The 24,426-nt window shown below is 34.9% G+C and overlaps 1 pseudogene; it reads left to right on the top strand.

Moving 5' to 3' along the window:
• Window positions 1-16,358: 16,358 nt before the first annotated feature.
• LOC101690154 lies at window positions 16,359-16,997 on the top strand (annotated as a pseudogene).
• The last annotated feature ends 7,429 nt before the right edge of the window (window positions 16,998-24,426 follow it).

Below are 24,426 nucleotides of genomic sequence, written 5' to 3'. Positions count from 1 at the left end.
ACCAGATTCTAAGGCCTTGGATAGGTTCTGTTTACTGGGGCTGATCCCAGAAACATCAGCCAAAGTGCCTGACTATGAGAACATAGAGAAGGTGGTGAGGGTTTAGAGGGCAGTGTGTGTGTGTGTGTGTGTGTGTGTGTGTGTGGTGCTAGGGTGGGGGAATGTCTGTTCTTTGAATTCCAGGTCAATGAGAATGTCTGGAAAATGGATTCCATCTGGTTACATGACTACATGAAGAAGGGAAGGCTGTCATTGTGTACAGACTGGCGAATCAGACCTAAACAAAACCCACAGTTAAGGGAAAGTAAACTTAGGAGAGAAATTTCAACTCCATAGTAAATGCCAACTAGTGGGGTGAGCTTCCAACAGGAAGTAAGGGACAGCAAAAAGAGGGAGCCTGCCAGAAATGAATTCCAGCTGGAATATTTCAAAGTGACAGATATGTGAGGCCCTTTGCCACAGCTGGTTTACTTTTCTAGTTATCATTAGACAGTTGGACACTCTGGGTGAAACCACTCATTGCATGGACTTCTTGAAGTTTCAGTTAAGGATCTGGACAAGACTAGGTAATCCATTCAATTCCAGGCAATATCACCTTGAATATTTTCAAATTAGTTAATTTTATTCTTTTTTGAAATAGTTACTAAATTACCATTTCATACTAAATTATTTTTCATAGAATTGCTATTTCTATCTGGTGAACAATATTTATCAAAAACTTAAAAAATGGGAATTTTTTTAAAAGATTTTATTTATTTATTTGACAGACAGAGAGCACAAGCAGGCAGAGAGGCAGGCAAAGAGAGAGGAGGAAGCAGGCTCCCTGCTGAGCAGATAGCCCAATGCGGGGCTCGATCCCAGGACCCTGAGATCATGACCTGAGCCAAAGGCAGAGGCTTAACCCACTGAGCCACCCAGGCGCCCCAAAACATGGGAATTTTTTAGTAGATAATTGAATTACATTTGTAGTTTCTTTAAAATTAGAACTCAAATTATTTTGTAGGCATTTATTTATACACACTTTATAGCATCTAAACATTATATACTTAAAAACAAAACAAGACTAGTCTTGTCACAGATCAACTCTAACAAAACACAAACAAAAAACACCCTTAAATTTAGACTTTAAGTTCTCCATAAGAAAAATGTTACTTAACTTCCATCATAAAATCACAGAAAGTAAGATACATTGTTCATCAGTTCCGATGTGAGCATAATGAGAAATAAAGACTTCCAGACTAGGATTGAGAAGACTGAGTTTGAGACAGTGATTTAACACTAAATTAGGTGATTGGTCATGACAAAATTAGCTAACTACCTGTAAACTCTGATTCTTCATCTGCAAATTATTATCTCTAGCCTACTTCCTGCCTAAGGTTTTATAATAGAACATTGATCTCCATTTTAAAGTACTTTGTTCAAACTGCACTATAGCTGAGTATGTCAGTGTATATATTATTGATAGTCTCAATGATGGTTAATTTACATGGTAGAGACATAAAACAAATAGCAGATTATCCTACTTCCTCAATAGTAACAGTTTGCCAATATCCTAGACTGGTTATTGTATAGTCTTGAACATATTCAAATTGTTTTATTCATCATTAAATCTGATGATGATAGACACTCTTACTTTTAAAATCTGTATTAGGACAAGAAAGGCATAGTGGAATGTGACCAAAGTCACAGTGTGTCATTTGACAAAGTTCCATTTTAATCTGTGGTGATTTATATACATTCATGCATGTGGAATGTGTGCATACACTGATGTATAAGTTAAATATTAAGTCATGGGCTACAGCAAATTGGACTTGCTGGGCCCAAATCTGGAAACCAGATTTACCAAGCAGGGTGTTAACAGATGTGGCTAAAAGTAGGACAACAAATCCCAATTAACATTTTTGTGTGGACCAAGGAACTGCGGTCATACCCAGGAAAAAATCTAAGCTTGGGTCTTAGGTCTCAGAGCAAATCAAAAAGGAAAGGAAAAATTGTATAGAAGTAAAGTGAAATTGAAATGTGCACAAAAAGAAAGTTAGTTTGAATTCTCAGGCTAGAAATAGGATCAGAAGAAACAAAAAGAATGATGACTGATCAGAGAGAAGGAATTAGTATCTCTGGGTTCACTGCAGAGGGCCAAATTCTGAAATATTTAATTTTTCCTTCTGTGAAACCTTCATATTGGCAGGTATGCTTTACTTCCCAGAGTAAAACAAGGTTCTTGGTGTTTATAACAGAAGACTATAGCTTTAATTGAATGTACTGTGTTCATGGAGAAGCCTTTGAATATCTTCAAAATATGTGTGCATGTATCTGTATATTTATGTGAATACCTTCAATTCATTGTAGGACATGGTGTAAAAAAATAGGTCATTGAAATTATAAAAATCGTCAGGAACCATCAGATCATTATTTGGTCACATACTAAGGACTTTGTTTTCTTTGTGTATGACATCTGCTCAGATCTCCACATTGAAGATACAAGCTAGGAAATGTTGCTCTCACTGTCCAAAAGAAGAAACAGAGTTTTGAGAAACACAGGCAAATTTCCTAAATTCACATAATTCGGGAAGCCACAGAGTCAGGACTCAGATTCTGTCTGACTCTAGAGTCCTTTGTTCCTAATCTCAACATTAATCTCTACATTACACTGGGCTAACATTATCTTACTCAAATGTTTCTAAATATTGTATTAAATCATTTAATACAGCTGCTAACAAACTGAATTTAAGTGATTTGAATTTTACTTTACTTTGCTTGTATTCTGGTATAGGGGCAATAGGAAGCAAAATGGAGAAAAACCAAGAAATCAATGAAAGAGCACAAAAGAGGATAGTGTATTATTAATGCCTAGAGAGAATGATAAAATATGATGAAGGAAGAGAGTTGCATAGAGGGAAAAAGATCTCTTTTCCTCTCTTCCCTTACTCCTGCTCTCCACTCAGAAACTCTAATTTATTGCTTCTTATGTAATAAAATTCAGCATTTGTATAGTTAAATTTTGAAAGGAAACAAAATTCTACATGACAGATGAGACCTTAGGACTTAGATTCAATTCTACCCTGTCTGGCTAAAATTGAGTTGCTTTGTGCATAGAACAGCATTTCCTCCCCCTCTCTTTCTAATTTTAGGGGAAATGTATGATATATGCTGGTCTAGAAGCCAAGCAAAACTATATCTTTATGACATTTTCTTAAAATTATATAACCTATATGCAATTTTCTCTCTATCACTCTTACAACATGACAGTTGGTTTTACTGACAGTAAGTGTTTTCAAATTCATAAAATGGGACTTCAATTTTCAGAGGGAGATTGTAATGAAACTAGGAAAATCAGGCAAAAAGTTAGTTTATAAATCTCTATCCTTCATTTACACTCAGAGACATAACTAAAGGCCTTTGGTGAGAAAGTTAGGTTTACATTTGAACTATACACATGTCAATTTCGTACTTGGAGCTGCACAATCCGCACATTCTAAGAAACACAGAAAGCCTCCACATGTGATGTGGACTAAGCTAGAAAGAGTTAACTAAAGTAATGCCTGATTTGACCTCCGTTGTCCTTCCTTTAATTCATTTAGTTAAATGTGCCAGGTAAGAATGTCTCTAGTTAGCCAAATACTCAAGGTCACCATCATGACTAACGGTCATTGTCTGGTAAGGACACTATTGTTATTTTAAAAGGAATGCTAGTGTTCCTGAGTAAACAGGGAAACATATTATTAAATTGTGTTATTAAAAAGTTATCATACAAATTCCAAAGATGCATAATAAACTCCCAATTTTTTTTTTTAAATTTACTCTGGGTTCACTGGACTGTAGGCTTATTGAGCACAAGAATCACAGCAGCCACTTCCTCAGTACCTTCCAGAGACGAGTACGGAATAAATGCTTTTGACAATAAAATGTTGTTACAGCTTTAGTTTCTACTTTTTTCTCTCTAATAAAAGTAAGCTTTGAAGTAAGCTTTCATGCAGCTGCCATCAGGTCAATTGATAATAAAGTAATTAGATTTTTTGTAGCTGTAATGCAAAATTGTTCATGAAAAAATTGAAGGTTTCCTTGTTTTATGAGGCATTAAAAAATGTAGGGACATCACTTTGGTAAATTATGTCTCTGTGAGAGGTTTGCCTTTAATTTGGTATTTTCCTTTTCCCTTTCCTTTCTGTTGTTGATATAACATCTAATCTTTCTAAATACATTTACAGGGAGCCTACCATCTGCAAAACACTCTGTGAATTCTGAGAATGAAATGGACATAATGTACATACAGCTAAGGGCAGATCTAAAACAGGAGGTGTTAGGCTTGGCAGCAGCTCATAGGGCTTAGGCGGTCTACTTGAGCCTCAACTGCACCACTGAAACATTCTTTTGAGATTAGAACTAAGGGGGCATATATAACTACCCAATTTTAAGATGGAAAAAAGTAATCTTGTTTACAACTTATAAAAAGATTCTATAGATAAGAATCTATATTCAAGGTGATATCATAATTAAATATAATAAAAAAAATTCCTTCACCAGGTAAAATGTTCCTATGAAAAATGTCATATGGGGGCACCTGTGTGGCTCAGTGGGTTAAGCCTTTGCCTTTGGCCCAGGTCAAGATTTCTGGGTTCTGGGATCGAGCCCTGCATCAGGCTCTCTGCTCAGCAGGGAGCTTGCTTCCCCTCTCTCCCTGACTGTTGCTCTGCCTACTTGTGATCTCTCTCTCTATCAAATAAATAAATAAAATCTTAAAAAAAAAAAAAAGAAAAATGTCATATGAAGATATGAAAAGGAACTGTTAAAGATGTTTCAGACTTGCTTATTCCTCTTCACTATTTGTTAGCTTTAAAATGTATTTAAGGAGATTTGGAAAAAAGGATTCAGATTAAACGAAACCAAATGTGGATGAGAATAGAACTATGAGAACTTGTACTACAAAAGACTTTGAATAGCCTTCACAATCCTATTATTTTTAAATGACCCTAGAGATAATGATCTGAACATAAGTGCACCAACACCAATTTTCCTTTCTACTGAAAAGCATAATCAATGATTAAATAAAGACCTTTAAGAAAATACTTTTCTAGAATAAATGAAGGAATGCTCTATCCAGTGATAATATGAATAATTCATGAGAAGGAAAAAGAAACCAAGAGAGACAGGGAGAGACAGAGAAAGGATATGATCTGTAGGTCAATAAAACCCAGGTAAGACCACAGTCAATTACAAATAGTGAAGACTATGGCACATGTTGGAACAGGTAGGAGTGGTTCTTAGGAGCTCTAATTTCACCCTGAGAAAACACAAGAAGGGGACCCTGGGGCACTCTTCAGATGACAGTTTGGGAGTGGCACTTGGACCAGCTAGGTAGGACTCTCTGCCATCCTTCTGCCCCTATCTCTGGAAAACTGTCTAAACAGACTCCTAGACTAAAACTGAAAGTTCTAATTCTAATTTGGATGCTAGAGAAGCAAAGTAGTGTCCTAGGTAGCTACTTGGACCAGAGGTAGGGGGACACTTTGGAACCACTGTTGCAAAGAATGTTTTCTTTTCTTGGTAGGTATCAGAGGGGCAGATAATAAACATGACAGAAAGATGAATGGGATTTATGGACAAAAATGTGTCACAAAACATTGAGGAAACCATTTCTTTTAAAGAGATGAAGAAAGTCCCCCAAATGGAGCTATTGATACACAAAGAAAAGCAAGTTACAGTCAATACTTGTAAAGTATGCAGTCAGACGTCTTTCTGGGAAAGACTAGGAGACTGGCATTTTGCCTATTCCCTCTTCAGCTGCAATAACTAAGTATCTAACTCCAAGAACAGTTTTTATTTTTTCTCTTTCATGTCCGTTATGTAACTATCATTTACTTTTCCCCCTTTTAAAGTGAATCTCTGCTAATGCATAAAACATACACATGCAATTAACTGCTACTATGTTTATTTATACCTAAAAGTGTTTAAGCACAAGGAAAATAAATTTCTTCAGGAATATTCACTTAAAGTCACATTTTGTACTTGTAGTTGTCAATTCTCCTATACCTTTAAGACATTATCTTTGTTAAAATAATTCAAAATGAAATGAAATAAATCTGAGTAACTAAGGATTCATATTCTTTTATTAAAAGATAACAGAGAATCTCTAGTTAAAATTATGATATGGACAGATTCTGTTATTAACATTATTTCAGAGATATTTTATCTATTAGTTCTTTACCTTTATTGTATTCTACTTAATTTTAAATGTTCTTTCTTTTTATGAAATCACTCATTATTAGTGCACTCCACACAACTCTCTCAAATGGGAGACTTAATATAGTAAGTTATATTTGAATATAAATATCTTAATAGCCAAGGATTGTTTTTAGAGATAAAAGTTAAATTACAGTAAAGAAAAAGAAGAAAATGTAAACACTGAAGTTTCAATTAGCAGAAGATAGATAAAGGCCTCTGAAAGGTGTGAAGCCCTCAAAATTCATCATAACTTGCCAATATAAGATGCTTTGGGTAATTTAAGATTCACTATGAAACCTCTGATTCTTTCCCTTCTGTTAAAAAAAAAAAGTTGAAATTGCAGTCACTATATTACAAAACTTGCTATTCCTTTAAAGGTCAATTAAATGTCATTTTATTAAGATATGATCATAAGAATGTTTTTATACCAAGCCACTATAATGACAGACTGTGCAATTTTTGATGACCTTTTCTAATGAAGCTGGTTGATAAATAGGCAAGATCGATCATCTAGTCAAATCATTCCATACTGATGACTGCGACAACTGCAGTGATTTGAAAAAAAAAAGCTTTGGAAACAAGTACACTTACTATCTCAAAGATCTCACTTTATAACTTGTCATTCTCAAGAGGTAAATAACACAGGCTGTTTCTTCCATATTTTTATTAAAGACAGGAGTCCAAGTAGGAAATTAAATTTAGGTTCTTTAAGTGATGAATTGTGTAAACATTTATTACATTTTCATCTGAGTAAGACAGCTAAGCTGACCTATTTTACAGGGATCATATAAAAGACCATAAGGCAATAATCGCGCATGGATCCAAAGGCTCCATCTGTCTTCATGATCTCTTTTTCCATTGGCTTCATGTGGAACTCACTGGTTGCTAGGGTCGGTAGTGCATATTGAAACTTGATTAAAGTTTTAGATGAAATAACAAGACCTTTTTATTCTTCACAAACTTGATCCATTTAAGACTTCACAAGCTCTTCCACAGATGATTAATGCTGGTCGCTCTGCCTGGATGGCAGTGTGCTTCCACAGCAACTCTTTCCACTGTAACAGACAGATTTAGAATTAAATGCATTTCCTAGTTATGTGACCTTGGGCAACTAACTCCATTTCACTAAACCAGATTGTTTTCTGGTCTATAAAATGAGGTAGTATCTACCCTCACAGTGTTTTGGGGAGGATAAAAGAGATAATGAATATAAAACACAAACACAGGCCTGGCAGATAGTAGGAACTCAACAAAGTTTAGTGTCCGGCCTCTTGTCCCTCCACATCATTGCAAAAGCTAATATTGAGTCTAATTTTATTAGGAGAAGTTTGATTTGTACTTTGTTTGATTCATGGAGCACAAACGTTATTATCTTTACCTTAATTGAAAAGTCAAGCCCTGACTTACAAACATAGACCTATACCTATATTTCATTCAGGACAGTTGGTTTTTAGCTGGAAAACATAACATTTGTCAAGAATTATTTTAGGGAAAAAGAAATTGACATTAAGGAGCTGAAGTGCTATTTATTTATTTATTATTTAATTTATTATCTGCTGCTTTATTTCTTTATACAACAATTTTGATCACTCAGTATCTGGTTGTGTTTACAATATGTTTCCATGAGAGAGGATACAGAAATCATTACATGAATGTATTTATTTCCGTAAACTTCAATTTCTTTTGAAATTTATTGTTATTTTAAATTTCCTCAATTTTATTTCCATTGAACTCTTCTAAGCCAACCCTATTATCTTTTATCTAGGTTATTGAATATACAAGCCTAATTAGTCTAGCTCATTCCCATTTCTCCTTTAATCTATTTTCAGTAGTATTTGAGATATATTTCTAAGTGTTACTGGATCATGGTATTTCTTTCTTTAAATCATCAAAGAAATATGCTACTGCATTACCCCTCCACTTCATTTTGTGGTTATGTTTGCTATATTTTAATTAAAGAAAATAATATCCCAAATATTCAGCTATTTAAATTCCATTCTTATCCATGCATTTGATATTTTCTAGAAGTGCCAGTTTCCACATACCACGGTTTTATATTCTGAGCTAGTAATCTGTCTTGAAGTCAAAGGAAAAAATTAAATAGCTAAGTCCAAACAAGTTCACTTTTGTAAATATGACCAGGTTTTCTCTGGCTGATGAACATCATAACTGCACATCATCCTATGGCTTATTTTAGTTTGCAAATTCTGTTCTTTTTTTCTTCCTATAGAATCTCATTAACCCTATAATTGGCACCTCTAATACTACTGACCCACATAATTTCTCTGATTCCCTTATTTGTAAGAGTTATTCCTGTAACATGTTCTTTGTATCACCAAAGTAACAAGAATTCATTCTGCTTTGCAAGTATCAAGATATTTCCCTTCCTGTTTCTCACTAGAAGATATTATTTTTAGCACCAGGACAATGCCTTAGATCTCACTTAATTTCTGTAGTGGTTTTCCCTGTGTTATCAATATGTTCAAATAATATGAACATAAAATATATGTCTTTGATGTAAAGAAGATAATAGTAATTTAATCTAATCCAAGGATCCACACCCAAGTAAATTGTTTTGTTCAGGGCCATTTATATTTTGTAAAAACAAATCAAAGTATAACAGAACATGCACAAATTCAGGATAGCTAACCTATCACTTAAGTCACATTATGCATCTAGTCACTTATCTCTGTGGCCATTTTTCTTGTAAAGAAGATATATTTTTTTTTTGTCTTCACCATAGGATGGTTTCTATAATTTAAAATATATGACAATCAGTTCTGCTCCTTTTAAAACTCCTTTTATTCAATTCAGTGTTGGTATGAGTTACAGAATAACAGAACCTCCTCTAAATGGTTGGTTAAACATGATAGTAGTTTATTTCTCATTCTGGGAAATCTGGATGTGAACAGCTCATGGCTGGTTTATAATTCTTGGCAGTCATATGGAACCCAGCCTGCTTCCAGCTTTCCTTCTGCCACTGCTAGTGTTTGGCCCCCAGTCTCATGGACTGAGAATGATTTCTACCATCACCTCCATGTGGAGCCAGCTATAGAATTTCTGGGGCACAGTGCAAAATGAAAATATGGGGATCCTTTTTCAAAAAACAGGAAACGATGCAGTGAAAGTTACTAAAACATAAAATTCCTTCTTTTCTCCTTTTTTCTTTTGCAGTATCTCTCTCAGCTTATTAGAGTGTGTTTTTTATTTGCTATTAATCCTCTTCTAAATAAAGACAAGTAAAAAAAAAATTATTAGCATGGATTTTATCAGTTACCTTTATATTATGCAGTGCTATTTTTAGATGCAGGTATAAAAACATTTAACTCATATATGTAGTCACCAAAAGACAATTCATATTTTATACCTCTTACATCCAGAGTGCTGGAAATATTACACAAAACTGACTCAGATGGTTTTTCCCACTTTTTACATGTGCATGATCTATCAAAACACTGTACCTTTACTAAAAACAGAGGGAAGACTGAAAGGAGAAAGAAGTAAAGGTTGCCTTACTTTCTCCTTTCCTTTCAAATCATTGTTTTCAGCCTAAGTGTTTGGATAACACAAGGAAATGACACAAGTAAGAAAGGATAGGAAGGAGTTCTCTGGTTCTTCATGCTTTTTAGAATGCTACTGTCTTCTTTGTAAATTTGAAGGGAGTTCTTCAAATACAAATATGATCTTTCAGAACTGACAGCATTCTTTACTAGCTCACTCAAACGTGTAACATGTTAACTTTGTACTGAATTTGCATCACTGATCTTCTCCACATAGTCCCCTGAACGTCTCACCCATAGTTAATTGGGAATTCTATACATGAGGAAACAATGAACATCTGAAATGTATATTGCATGTACCTCTTCTGCTCAAACACATCCTTCATTGTCCCACAGGAATTCACTTACAGAAAATAAGCTCAAAGATACAATTAAAGATTTAATGAGGGCTACAGCAGGGCAATTAATCAAGTGTGGGGCCCTTCTGAGCATCAGATCCTATGTAATCACACTGTTTAAATGGCCATGGAACTGGTCATGTCTCCATATACCACTTTCAAGGAGGTTGGACAAAAGAGAGGATAAGGGATGGAGAATCTGCAACAGCTTTCACCAGCTTTTCCTTTCCTGTCCCCCCTTTCTTTTCCTTTTCTTTCCTTCCTTTTTCCCTTGTTTTCTTGCCCCCCCCCACTTTTTTTTTGAGATCTTTGACAAGATGCCACCTAACACTTCTTTTAAAATCCAGTAACCAGAATTTTAATATGAGGCTACAACTAGCTGTAAGGGAGGCTGAGAAACATGATCTTTATTGCAGGTGATCATGTACTGGGCCAAAGATGATAGGTTTGGAGACAGGTAAGTGTGTTGTAAGATTTCTTATGTCAAGCCCCACAATAGAGAGGAATTGATCAAATATGATTTTAGCTTTTTACTAGAAGGTTGTTTTCTTAATACTGTCTAAAAACTGGGAAAAAAGTGAGTGAACATTCATTTTCTAGTTGAAGGCAGCTTGTTAAAAACAAAGAAAAATAACTCTGCATTAAAATTTAATATTTTGGCCCATAATAACCATTTTTATGAGAAAATCTTGCCAGATCTGATAATCTTACAAATTGAGTTGCAAGATTTTAAATTCTGTTCAAATCCAACATTGTTCCTGGGTTGCTATGTTTTTTAAACAGAGTTTTATATAGCAGATTAATTAATCTCAGACTTTCTCCATTACTACTTAGAAATGTGGATTAAATTACAAAATGATCCTTTTATTTAACCCTTACAATAACAACATTTCAGGATAGATGCTACATATCCATTTTGTATGAAAACAAACAGGACTTCTAGAAAATAAGAAACCACTATTACTATTTTCCCTCAAATATTAGCTATTGCATTTTGATGTCTTTTCTTTCTTTATTCAATTTTTACTTCAGATGTCACTTTCTGGAAGAGAGACAAAGAAACAGAGAAATAGAATCTGTATAATTTTGTGAAACGTTTAGTACTCTGAAAGAATCAGTATATCTGAGTTCTAGATATATTTATCTCAGGGAATAGCTGTACTACTTTAGAACATTGTTTTAATCTTTGTGGGTAAAAATTTTTCACTTTAAATTAAGGACTTTGTTTAAGACCATCAATTTTCAGTATTACTCTATGGAATTCTTATTTCAAAAGTCTATAAATTTTATTTACATTTAATTTTTAATGTACAGCCAATTATCATTCATGTTAATTCTGTTCTAGAAAGTTGCCAAGAATATTGAATTAGTAAATATTTAAATGATTAAATCATAACAAATCATCAACTCATTCTGGTAAATGCTATTTTCTTTCTTTAACAAAAGAGAAAAGTAGATTCAGTAGTGTTAAGTTACTTGTTTGAGGCCACCCAACTCAGAAGTCCCAGAGTTGAGATTCAAGGTCCACTAGCTGGTCCTGGAGCAACAGCTTCTTACACTATACTGCACTACCTCCTACTATTTCCTTCCTCTGGTCATTTCTTTTTTTTTTTTTTTTTTTAAAGATTTTTTTTTATTTATTTGAGAGTAGGCAGAGAGGCAGGCAGAGAGAGAGAGAGGAGGAAGCAGGCTCCTGCTGAGCAGAGAGCCTGATGTGGGACTCGATCCCAGGACCCCGAGATCATGACCTGAGCTGAAGGCAGCGGCTTAACCAACTGAGCCACCCAGGCGCCCTCCTCTGGTCATTTCTGAATGGAACTGAAACAAGCAGGTAGAGAGTCTCTTTATTTGACTTCAGGCAGGAATGGCCATGTCAGGTGACACCCTTTTTCTCTTTTTTTTTTTCAGTTTTGCACATGTTTAGAAATGACATGAAAGTGCAGTGAGTATAGATTTGGGGGGTTACAAATAAATTTTAGCAAGTAGATGAATTTGCAAATATAGAATCTAAAATAATGAAGGTCAACTGTATTAACTTTTAAAAACAAATGTGAAACAATATGAATAATCATTGTATTCTATCTCATGTTAATACAATGATAAACACCATCTGCCTTTAAATGCAAACATGAATATATATTTCGGGTTCCTGAAAATGTGTCATCAATTAGAAAGGTGTTAGTTCTGCATTTATCTTTCTCTCAATCTCTTTCTTTCTCTTTCCCTCTTAATGTCTGCCTGTGCATGTCCAGTCATATAAAAATGTACCAGGAATATATTATCTCCAGCACATGCATGCCTTCCTCAATTAAATGTCCAGTGAGACTCAGATTCATCTGTTTGCTTCATGTTCTTGACATGGTGAGATGGGCAATAGTGGTAAGTTGAGTGGAAGAGGAGGTATGAGTTGATAATGCTTCATAGGAGATCTGACCTGATGCTGATGGGGAGGAAATAGAGCAGGAAATGCTTCGTTAAAAGATTTGTAGGAGTTAACTAAGGACAAACAGGAGAGAAAAGAAGGTTCCAAACAATGGGAACAACGTGGGAAAGACTATGGTGGTGCGAGCCTAATGTGTAGGGAGACTGAAGAAGCTGGGTAATACTGAGTACAGACAGCTGGAGAAATGGGCAATGGTAAGGGCATGTAGAGCCCTGTAGGTCTTATTAGAGGAATGATGGGAAGACAATGTGTGTTTTAAGCAGATGGTCCTAAGTTCAAATATGTTTTTTGAAAAGGTCAATCAGTATGCTTAGTGGATAAGTGATCAAATTGGGGCACAAGTGATTTTAGAAAGGTAAGTCAGAAGCTATTTCAGTAAATCAGAGAAGAATGATGGTAGATTGGATTAAGGAGAGGTAGTATAGATGAAATTAAAAATTGATTTAATGCATATAATTGATTTGTATGTAATTTTATTATTTTACCACTTGAATGAAATGTAAGTATCTTTCAGAGGAGAAAATTTTGGGGTGAATACTTATGTATTAGATAAGAAGTGATTTTTATATTTTTATGATTCCAAGTTTATTATTTTTGCATATAATTGGCACACAATGTTACATTGTATTTCAGGTATATAGCTTAGTGATTCAACAAGAATATACATTGCACTATGTTCACCACAAATGTATCATTTGTTCCATTGTATTGCTATTACAGTATTATTGACTGTATTCCTAATGTTGTGCCTATTACTCCTGTAATTTATCCATTCTGTAACTGGAAGCCTGTAGGTTACATGAAAATAACCAGAGAATTAAAATTTTAAATGATGGAGACACTTAGGTGGCTCAGTTGGTTAAGCATCTGCCTTCACCTCAGGGCATGATCCCAAGGGTCCTGGGATCAAGCTTGGCATCATGTTCACTGCTCAGCAGAGAGCCTGGTTCCCCCTCTTCCTCTGCTGCTCCTCCTGCTCTTGCTATCTCTCTCTCTTTCTCTCTCAAATAATGAGTAAAATCTTGGGGAAAAAATGGTGATTATTGGGATGCCTGATTCTTGGATTCTTCTCAGGTCTTGATCTCAGAGTCATGAGATTGAGGTCCAATGTCATGCTCACTCTGTGCAAAGTCTGCTTGGCATTATCCCTACCCCCTTTCACCCCTCCCACATGCTTGTGTGCTCTTTCTAAAATAAAGTAAATGATGGTTATTGTCATCAACAGAATATCTTTAATGTCAGGAAGTATTTGGCTATTTGTAGTACTGATACATGATGGGGGTAGGGAAAGGGAGTCTATGCAAGTAATAGTAGTTACCAAAAACTAAGTTCAATCAGTATCTATTTTTTAAAATTTGTAAAATAATATTCTATATGTATCATATTTATGTGTTGAGTTAAATGTGTCTATCTCTTATATACCATTTGGCAGAACTGAAAGTTGGTGACAGTCATGTATCAGTAATATACTATAATCAAAAAGAGTATGGATTATTACTTTAGCTGTTAATGGGTGTACTACATTTCAAAGAGTGACCTTAAAATGGTAACAATTTTATGGTCAGATTTCTCTCCAGCTTGTTTAGGATTATTTTACATAAAGTATCACTAAATCTGCTTGGCATAAGACCACCATGTGATCCTTGACAGTTCTGGTCAGATTATTAATATTTCCCATGTTTTCTTAGGAGGAGATTTAACAACCTAAAGAAGGCCATAGCAGGCATGGGCTCAGCTTGCTTTGCTCCATACCCTTTTTTAGTGATGGTACATTATATTCAAGACCCTAAAATAGAACATAACTCTGCGATGGTTCTTAAAAAATTGTTACTTACAGGTTGGGCTTTGTTGTTGTTTGTTTTGTTTTGTTTTAATGCACCATTGAAACATTTTCTTTTTAGAATGGAAATATGGCAAGATTTTGATTCAGTCTGAAGACAAAAGCACACTCCATCTCAGCATATCTAGCAGATGTTCTCTTCATAGGCAGAGAAAAAACATGGCAAGTTACTGTATCCAGCTGGTTCCTAAATCATTCTTAAAATTTCCCTGTCTACTCCCAAAAGATGTAAATTGGCCCATAAAGAGAACAGCAGGCAATATTACTATAAATAAAGGCCACAAAAGAACTCATATTGCAGGAAGAAACTAATGGAAAATAGGAAAAAATGACCATTGTTTGAGTGAAGTAGGTAAATTAAGACCTCTCTGTGAATTTACTACTATATACAGAGGGTTTAATATTCAATCATTCAGGAAGCATTTATCTTCTGCTTCTTTCTTTCCTTAATCTTACATTACTTTATTTTCCAATTTTCCAGAACCTTATTTTGACTTTGTCAAAGGTCTGCAACAATAAAGAACAGTGAGTAATTGCTGTGGGCAGAGAATGTGAATTTGAGATGCAGTCCCTGAAGCTTTAGTTTTTAGTACAACATGGTTGGAACTTAAAAGTCAATGCTCCCATCATCACACCCAGAAAAAATGTGAATAAACTGAAAATCACAGCTCTTCTTAGATCAGAGAATTGAGCTCATAGGGTAAATGTCTGTCTTGGAAACTAAAAACTTCAACTCAAGCTCACTTCTCATATACAGAGAATCACAGCTTATTGGGACAAATAGCCCAGCAGCAGAAGACCAAAGCCAAAGTCAGTATCAGCAGCAACACGTTACATTATGATTAACAAATTCCTGGAGGCTTACTATGGACTACATCCAGAGAAGCCTAATTTGGGGGCCTCCACTCTTTCCTGGGTTTTTCTTCTAAGAATTCTGTTTCTCACTGTGAAGATCTGAGAGAAAATCCTTTTGCAATTAACGCGGGCTGGGGGGGAGTAACTTTTTATTTATTTATTTATTTATTTATTTATTTATTTAAGATTTTGTTTATTTAACAGATAGAGAGAGAGATCACAAGTAGGCAGAGAGGCAGGCACAGAGAGAAGGGGAAGCAGGCTCCCTGCCAAGCAGAGAGCCAGATGTGGGGCTAGATCCCAGGACCTCATGAGATCAAGACCTGAGCCAAAGGCAGAGGCTCAACCCACTGAGATACCCAGGTGCCCTGAAAATTAACTATTTTAAATAAGGCTATAGCTCTCTGTGATCATTATTAAGTCCTGTACTCAAGAGCAACTATTTTACTAGAGCCTAACCAACTAAGGTTAAACCAGTGCCTAATTTCAGCCTGCCCTAGCCTTTCATGTGAAGGAAGGAAAATTTTCAACTCAAGCTCACTAAGATCTAATCATTAGAATATAGACTGCTTCCTTCACACTTGTAATTCACATCAGTAACGTTCCTATATAATAACAGGAAATTATAGGTAAATTACTGTAAACTTCAGGCCCTATTTTAGGAGTTATAGGAAAAACAAAAGACAATAGGGAGAACAACACAATACTAGAGGAAATTTTAGCCTCTAACCCTATAGCTACAGCAAATATAGCTTAACCCCTAGCCAGATAAACCCAAAACTTCATACTATAGGCATGTTTACCTTAGATCCTTATTCCCAACACATCATTATTTCTTTCAACAAAAAGATACAAGGCATGTTTAAAATAAAATAAAATAAAATAAAACAAAAGAAAACAAACAAAAAGCGGTCTGAAAGACAACATAACCATCAGATCAAGACTCATCTACAACAATGATGTTAGGATGATCAGATCAGAAATTTAAAATATATATGATTAATAATGCTAAGAACTCTAAATGAAAAAGTAGGTGACATGCAAAAATAGATGGGTCATAAAGCAAAGGAATGGAAATTCTAAGAAAGAATAAAACAGAAATGATCCTGAATATCAATCAGACTGTGAGTCTCCCTGCCACAGTCTGTGGCAGTTTGAGAGCAGAGAACCAATTTCAGCAAGCTGGAGTCAGGCAGAACAGGCATTTAGAAAAGTTTCTTCCTCTTTTTGCCTCAGTTTTAGTTGAAAGGGCACAGCTGAGGGGTGCCTGGGTGGCTCAGTGGGCTAAGTGCCTGCCTTTGGCTCAGGTCATTCCCCCAGAGTCCTTGGATCTAGGCCCACATCAGGCTCCCTGCTCACTGGGGAGCCTGCTTCTCCCTCTCCCTTTGCCTCCCCCTCAACTTGTGTTCTCACTTGCTTTGCTCTCTCTCTCTCAAATAAACAAATAAATAAATCTTAAAAAAAAAAAGAAAAAAAAAAAAAAAAAGAAAGGGCACATCTGAAACCATAACCACAGGAAGCGTTATGCTTCCAGAAAACTCTCAAGGAAAAGTGTTGCAAACAATGGTAGTAATGTTGAATCAGGCTCTGGAGGAAAGGTTGGAGAGAGTCAACCAGTTAGTGTGAAGGTCGAAGATATATTTCTTCTCCCAGAATATGTAGGCACCAAAGTCGTTCTAGATGACAAGGATTATTTCTTATTTAGAGATGGTGATATTCATAGAAAGTATGTAGACTGAAATAAATCATTATTGAAATGGCATCAAGTGAAGCTGCCCATTACAGAAAAGTTGTGAAATCTTTCATTACATAAATAATTTCTATGTCTCTCTTTTTTTCTTAAGATTTTATTTTTTTTATTTGACACACAGAGAGAGAGAGTTCACAAGTAAGCAGAGAAGCAGGCAGAGAGAGAGAGGGGGGAAGCAGGCTCCCTGCTGAGCAGAGAGCCCGACATGGGGCTCCATCCCAGGACCCTGAGATCACGACCTGGGCTGAAGACAGAGGCTTTAACCACTGAGTCACCCAGGCACCCCTCTATGTCTCTCTTTTAGAATAAATTAATAATATCCAAACTAGAAAAAAAAAAAAAGGAAATGCTAAGACTCAAAATCATCTTTGATGGCTCATCAGTAGACTGGGCATAGGTAAGAAAGAATCACTGATCTTGCCACAGATATATCAATAGATACTTCCAAAATGAAAATGTAAAGAAAACAAAACACAGAACAGAATATCCATAAACTGTGGGAAATTATGAAAACTGTAACTATATGCAATGGAAGACCAGAAAAAGAATATCAGAAAAAGAAAAAAAAATAGAAGAAATGTTTGAACCGATAATCCTTGAGAATTTTCAAGAATTAGTAAGAGAAGTTAACTATAAAACCAGGAATCTCAGAATACACCAGCCACAACACAATACAAAACCAAATCAAAACAAACAAAAAACAAAAATGAAACATACACCCAGGTATATATCATGTTTGAATTGTAGAAAATCAAAGCCAAGAGAACGTCTTGAAAGAAGCAGTAGAGGATCAGGGAGTAGGGGTGAAGCTTAACTAAAGAAGAACAGGGAAAAGAAACTCTTCAGAATACAGGAACCATGCAAGCAAACAGAATGGGGTGAAATATTTCAAGTATTATAAATAGAAAGTGTTAATTTAAAAAAAATAGGCCACCAACCTAGTATTCTGAATCTAGCAAGTTATCCTTCAAAAGTGAAGGCCAAATAAAGACTTTCTTGGACTAACAAAACTAAGTGAACTTGTCACCAGTAAAACTACCTTGCAAAAAGGGTTGCAAGTTTTTCTGAGAGAAAGAAAACTATAGGTCAGAAATTTAGATTTATATAAATAAAAGAAAGAGTGTTAGAAAAGAAATAAATAAAGGCAAATAAAAATCTATTAGTTTTCTTATTCTTAATAAAATAAATACTAGTTCAAGATGATGGTAATAATATATATGATGATTATAGCTTATAGATATGTGAAGTGAATTACAGCAACATTATAAGGGTTGAGATAGAGGAATTGAGATTATATAAGGTTAAAAAGTACTTGCAGTGTCTGTGAGGTGCATACCCTAGGACAAACACTTAGCAAACTTCCAGACTCTTTATGAACCCAGCATTACCCTGATCCCTAAATGAGGCAAAGACCCCACCAAAAAGGGGAATTTCAGACCAATATCCCTGATGAATATGGATGCCAAGATTCTCAACAAGATCGTAGCTCATATGATCCAACATTAAAAAGATTGTCTACCATGACCAGGTGGGATTTATCCATGAGATGCAAATGGTTCAACATTCACAAATCAATGTGATAGAACAAATCAATAAGAGAAGGGAGAAGAACCACATAGTCCTTTCAGTTGATGCAGGAGAAGCATTTAACAAGATACAGCATCCATTCTTGATTAAAACCTTTAAAAGTATAGGGATAGGAGGAACATTCTTCAACTTCATAAAATCTATGAAAGACCCACAGCAAATATCATTCTCAATGGGGAAACGCTGACAGCCTTGCCTTTGAGATCAGGAACATGACAAGGATGTCCACTCTTGCCACCTTTGTTCAACATAGTACTAGAAGTCCTAGCAACAGCAATCAGACAACAACAACAACAACAAAAGATATTCAGATTGGCAAAGAAGAAGTCAAACTCTCTCTCTTCACAGATGACATGTAACTTTATGTGGAAAACCCAAAAGACTCCATCCCCAAACTATTAGAACTCATATAACAATTCAGTAATGTTGGAAGATACAAAATCAATACACATAAATCAGTTGCTTTCTTACACACTTAAATGAAAATATAGAAAGGGAAATTGGAGTCAATTCCATTTACTATAGTACCAAGAACCATAAGATACCTGAGACTAAACCTAACCAAACACGTAAAGAATCTGTACTTGAGGAACTACAGAACACTCATGAAAGAAATTGAAGAAAACACAAAAAGATGAAAAAGCATTCCATGCTCATGGATCAGAAGAGTAAACATTGTTAAAATGTCTATACTGCCTAGAGCTATCTATACTTTCAATGCCATCCTGATCAAAATTCCACCAGCATTTTTCCAAGAGCTGGAACAAATAATCCTAAAATTTGTATGGAACCAGAAGAGACCCCAAATTGTTAAGGAAATGTTGAAAGAGAAAAACAAAGCTGGGGGCATCATGTTGCCTGATTTTAAGCTTTACTACAAAGGTGTGATTACCAAGACAGCATGATATTGGCACAAAAACAGACACATAGACCAGTGGAACAGAGTAGAGAGCCCAGATATGGACCCTTAATGTTATGGTCAAATAATCTTCGACAAAGCAGGAAAAATATCCAGTGGAAAAAAGACAGTCTTTTCAATAAATGGTGCTGGGAAAACTAGACAACTATGTATAGAAGAATGAAACTTGACCATTCTCTCACAGTATAAACAAGGATAAACTCAAATTGGATAAAAGACCTCAATGTGAGGCAAGAATCTATCAAAATTCTAGAGAAGAACATAGGCAGTCACCTCTTCGACATTGGCCACACAACTTCTTTTAAGAGATGCCTCCAAAGACCAAGGAAACAAAAGTGATAATGAACTTTTAGGACTTCATCAAAATCAAAAGTTTCTGCACAGCAAAGGAAACAGTCAACAAAACAAAGAGATAGACCATGGAATGGGAGAAGATATTCGCAAATGACACTACAAACAAAGGGTTGATACCCAAGATCTATGAAGAACTCCTCAAACTTAACACACACAAGACAGATAATCATGTCAAAAAAGGGGCAGAAGAGATGAACAGACACTTCTCCAAAGAAGATATACAAATGGCTAACAGACACGTGAACAAATGTTCATCATGATTAGCCATAAGGGAGATTCAAATCAAAATGACATGGAGATACCACCTTACACCAGTCAGAATGGCCAAAATCAACAAGTCAGTAAACAACAAGTGTTGGAGAAGATGTGGAGAAAGGGAAACCCTCTGACACTGATGGTGGGAATGCAAGTTGGTGCAGCCCCTTTGGAAAATAGTGTGGAGATTCATTAAGAAGTTAAAAATAGAGCTACCCTATGACCCTGCAATTGCACTACTGGATATTTACCCCAAAGACACAGATGTAGTGAAAAGAAGGGCCATCTGTATCCCAGCGTTCATAGCAGCAATGGCCACAGTTGCCAAATTGTGGAAAGAGCAAAGATGCTCTTCAACATACGAATGGATAAAGAAGACATGGTCGATATATACAATGGAATATTATGCAGCCATCAAGAGGTATGAAAACCCAACTTTTGGATCAACATGGACAGGACTGGAGGAGATTATTCTCAGTGAATAAGTCAAGCAGAGAAAGTCAATTATCATATGGTTTCACTTACTTGTGGAGCATAAGGAAGAACACGGAGGACATTGGGAGATGGAGAGGAGAAGTGAGTTGGGGGAAATTAGAGGAGGAGACAAATCATGAGGGACTGTGGAAATGCTAATTAGTGCAGCCACTATGGAAAACAGCATGGAAGTTTCTCAAAAATTAAAAATAGAATCAATATACTATCCAGTAACTCCACTACTGGGTATTTTTACCCAAAGAAAACAAAAACACCGATTCAAAAAGGTGTATGTACCCCTATGTTTATTGCAACATTATTTACAATAGCCAAGGTATGAAAACAACCCAAGAATCCCTCCCAAGAATCCCTCCATGGGTGAATGGATAAAAAAGATGTGGGAAGTATGCATACACACACACACACACACACACACACACTCATTTATATAAATATATATAATATGTATGGTGGGGAAATTTTATATATATATATATATATATATATATATGGTGAGGGTATATATTATATATGGCTATATATAATGGAATATTACTCAGCCATAAAAATGAGAAATTGCCATTTCCTTCAATGTGGATAGAGCCAGAGTATATTATGTTAATTCAAACAAGTCACATAGAGGAAAACAACATATGATTTCACTCACATGTGGAATTTAGGAAACAAAACAAATGAACAAATAAAGAAAAAAGAAAAACAGACAGGAAAACAGACTCTTAAATACAGAGAATAAGCTGGTAGTTGCCAATGGGAGGTAGGTGAGGAAATAGGTGAAATAAGTAAAGGGGATTGAGAGACACATATCATGATGGGCATTGGACAAGGCACAGAACTGTTGAATCATTACATTGTACATCTGAAACTCATATAGCACTTATGTTAATTAAACTTCAGTAATTTTAAAGAAGAATCCTATTTACTAAATTCTTGAGAATTATTTCCTTTCTCTTTCCAGAATTATATATTTCTTCTGATGTCAAATTTTTCCTACTGTTCTTCTTATGGGTAATTAGTTGTGTGTGTTTGTTTCCAAGTACCTGGTAATCTCTGGGTTCCTGTTCATATTTAAGACCAAGAGAGGAAAAATATAAGGAGATATTGTATAAAGATAGGACTGGTTGAATAATCTTTGGAATTTCTAAATGAGAAGACTTTATTCTGAGGTATTAACATCCTCAAAATCTGCCTTAAATATCGCAAGATAATTTAATCAATCTCATTATAAAAGAACATGCCAAGATATTTTTTGGCTAAGTAGCAAGAAGTTAGAAATTATGGTGAGAAAGATGATTAGGATAGATTTTTTTTTTTATTTACAGAGCTTTTCAGTTTCACTTCTCTTTCAATGTGCAAATTACAGCCTCACCATTTTTGAGTTATCAGGACTTGGCAGATAACATCACATTTGACTATTTTCTCCTTTGTCTTCATTATGGGCAAAAGAGAAATATTTTTCTACTTTTTTTTTTCTGCTGCTGTATTTCACCCATTAACCACCTCTCCATCTGATATAGAAATATATGCAAATATATGCAAGTCTAGAAATATATGCAAGGAATATATGCAAGAAATATATGCAAGTCTCACATTTATTAATGTTGTTTCTCCTATTCTCTATATAATTAGGCTTTTGTATTCTTTACTATTTTTCAGTTGTATATCAGAAAGAAGGTGATAAATGGAATATTTTATCATGTTTACAATCTTAAAATGGAGATTGTATTTCATTCAAGAAGAAAAACATTTGTAACTAAACAATGCAACTAAAGTTATCAGTGCAATTTAATCTGAAAAAACATTTTGCTTGAACAACCTGGTTTCTTCCTTCAAACAATTCTGCCAAGTAGATCATTCTTTTTGCATGTATTATATAAGGGAATGGATGGATGAATGAATGAATATAAATGGATGAATAAGTAAAAGGAAGGACTGAAAGTCGTGGTTTCTAATTCTAAATCCTATGCTGTTTCTTTAAATTGGTGATATTTAATGTTTTATTCAAAGCAAATAGGCAAACCAAATAGCTTTCTACTCTACCATCTCACTAAGGCCTAAGAATGGAAAGTAATAACAGTTAAATTAAATTAAATTAGATGTAAAGATTCAGTATTGGTTTCTTGAAGCTAATTAATTAAAGAAAACATATGAAGATCTCCATACTAGAAGCTGTTTCCGTGAAAGATTTGCAAAGAAATGTCTGCTTGGTATTAGAGAACTATAGTAATAGAAATCAATAAAATAATTGGAAACACACACACATTCACTCACTCCAAGTACTTTTTGAAAGACCTTCTAAATATGGATAATCTTTTTTCTTACAACACGGTATTTATGTAATGCATTCTCCAAGATGGAAATTATTAGATAAGGCAACTTCATACTCCTTCCATTTCCCAATGTTTCTCTTCATGGGAATAACAAAAACAGTAAGAAAATAAGTCCTGAGGAGTTGTAAAAATCATGAGTTGATGGATGACTTGAAATTAATTATTTACATTTTATTTAAAGAGGAAATACGTAGGGAAGATATAAAATTTTGAGAATTTATGGGGTAAATTGTCACAAGGTACTGGGGATAGAAAAAAGGAAAATGAATAGAAACATAAGTGTAGATAATAGTCAATGGTGCTATTTTATCAAATATTTTAAAGGCATTTCAGAGACATCTGAAGAAAGTAGATAATGTGAGTGCCAATTTTAGTGAAACAGAAAACAAACAAACTTGGGCTTAATATCTGAAGATACATGTTTGATTTCCAGTGTTCTTTTGCTATTTGATTCAGGGTAAGTCATAATTTTTCTGAGTTTGACATCCACTTCTATATTATAACAGAAAATATAGTAACTGCCTCTTATCAGTGTGAAATCTAAGTGTACAAATTTATAGAAGAATTTTATAAAATATTATGCATGTTCTAAGTTATATTCTTGCTTGCAGAGTATGTGTGTCAGCTGGCCTGGATTGATTATATGTTTGACTATTGGCCAAACTATGAAACTATGGAACAAATGATTTGTAGTCTGTCAACATTGTTTAGTAGTAATAGTAAAACTTATGATTAGTATCTCGTTTTTATGGGGCCTAAGGAAAGGGCGAGTTCAACAGTTAGGGCTGGTGACATGGACAGAATAGTCAAATATGTTTACATAAGCAGCTCACCACAGAGATCTTCAGCACAAGCAAATGTGAGCTTCTGGTACCAAGGTCTATTGGTGATGGTTCAAGGCCAGATGACAATAAATGACCTTGACCTTTTTTGACCTTGCCCATTTGTAGGAAGACTACCTGGACCTGAGATCTCTGGAGCCTTTTCAATGTAGACCTTTCCTTTTTTGGTGATGTTTATACCCTTGACAAAGGAAATCAGGGAGTCAAAACCATTTGAGTCTTTTGTATCTGCTCAGAAATCCGGTACCTAAATTGATTATTGTATAATTAACACAAACCTGTTAGATGTCACATATTTAAAAATGTTTTTCTGAGGCACATCTACAGTATAATTTGCCATGTTGTCCTGAGTACACATAGAGATAAAACATTAAACAAACAAACAAACAAAAACACCTTATTTCTACCAATCAGCAATATATAAAGAAAAATACAAATAATTAAACAAGAAATGATCTGCAATGATTCCTAAACAATGCTCTGTGATTTATAATCTTACAGTGTTTTATAGAGTGATTAAGGAAGTCGCTAACGCTGGTAATATAAAAGGTCATAATATTAGCTCATTATTCCACAAGTAATTATTGGTATCATACAATGTTCAAAACACTGTTCAACAATCTGAGAAAGAAGACGATA

The sequence above is a fragment of the Mustela putorius genome, unplaced genomic scaffold (genome assembly GCF_011764305.1).
Source record: "Mustela putorius furo isolate JIRA1106 unplaced genomic scaffold, ASM1176430v1.1 tig00003866_pilon_pilon_pilon, whole genome shotgun sequence".
In the NCBI taxonomy this organism is placed as follows: domain Eukaryota; kingdom Metazoa; phylum Chordata; class Mammalia; order Carnivora; family Mustelidae; genus Mustela; species Mustela putorius.
Note: the sequence above shows the minus strand (reverse complement) of the source record. Positions and strands in the feature narration are given on the sequence as shown.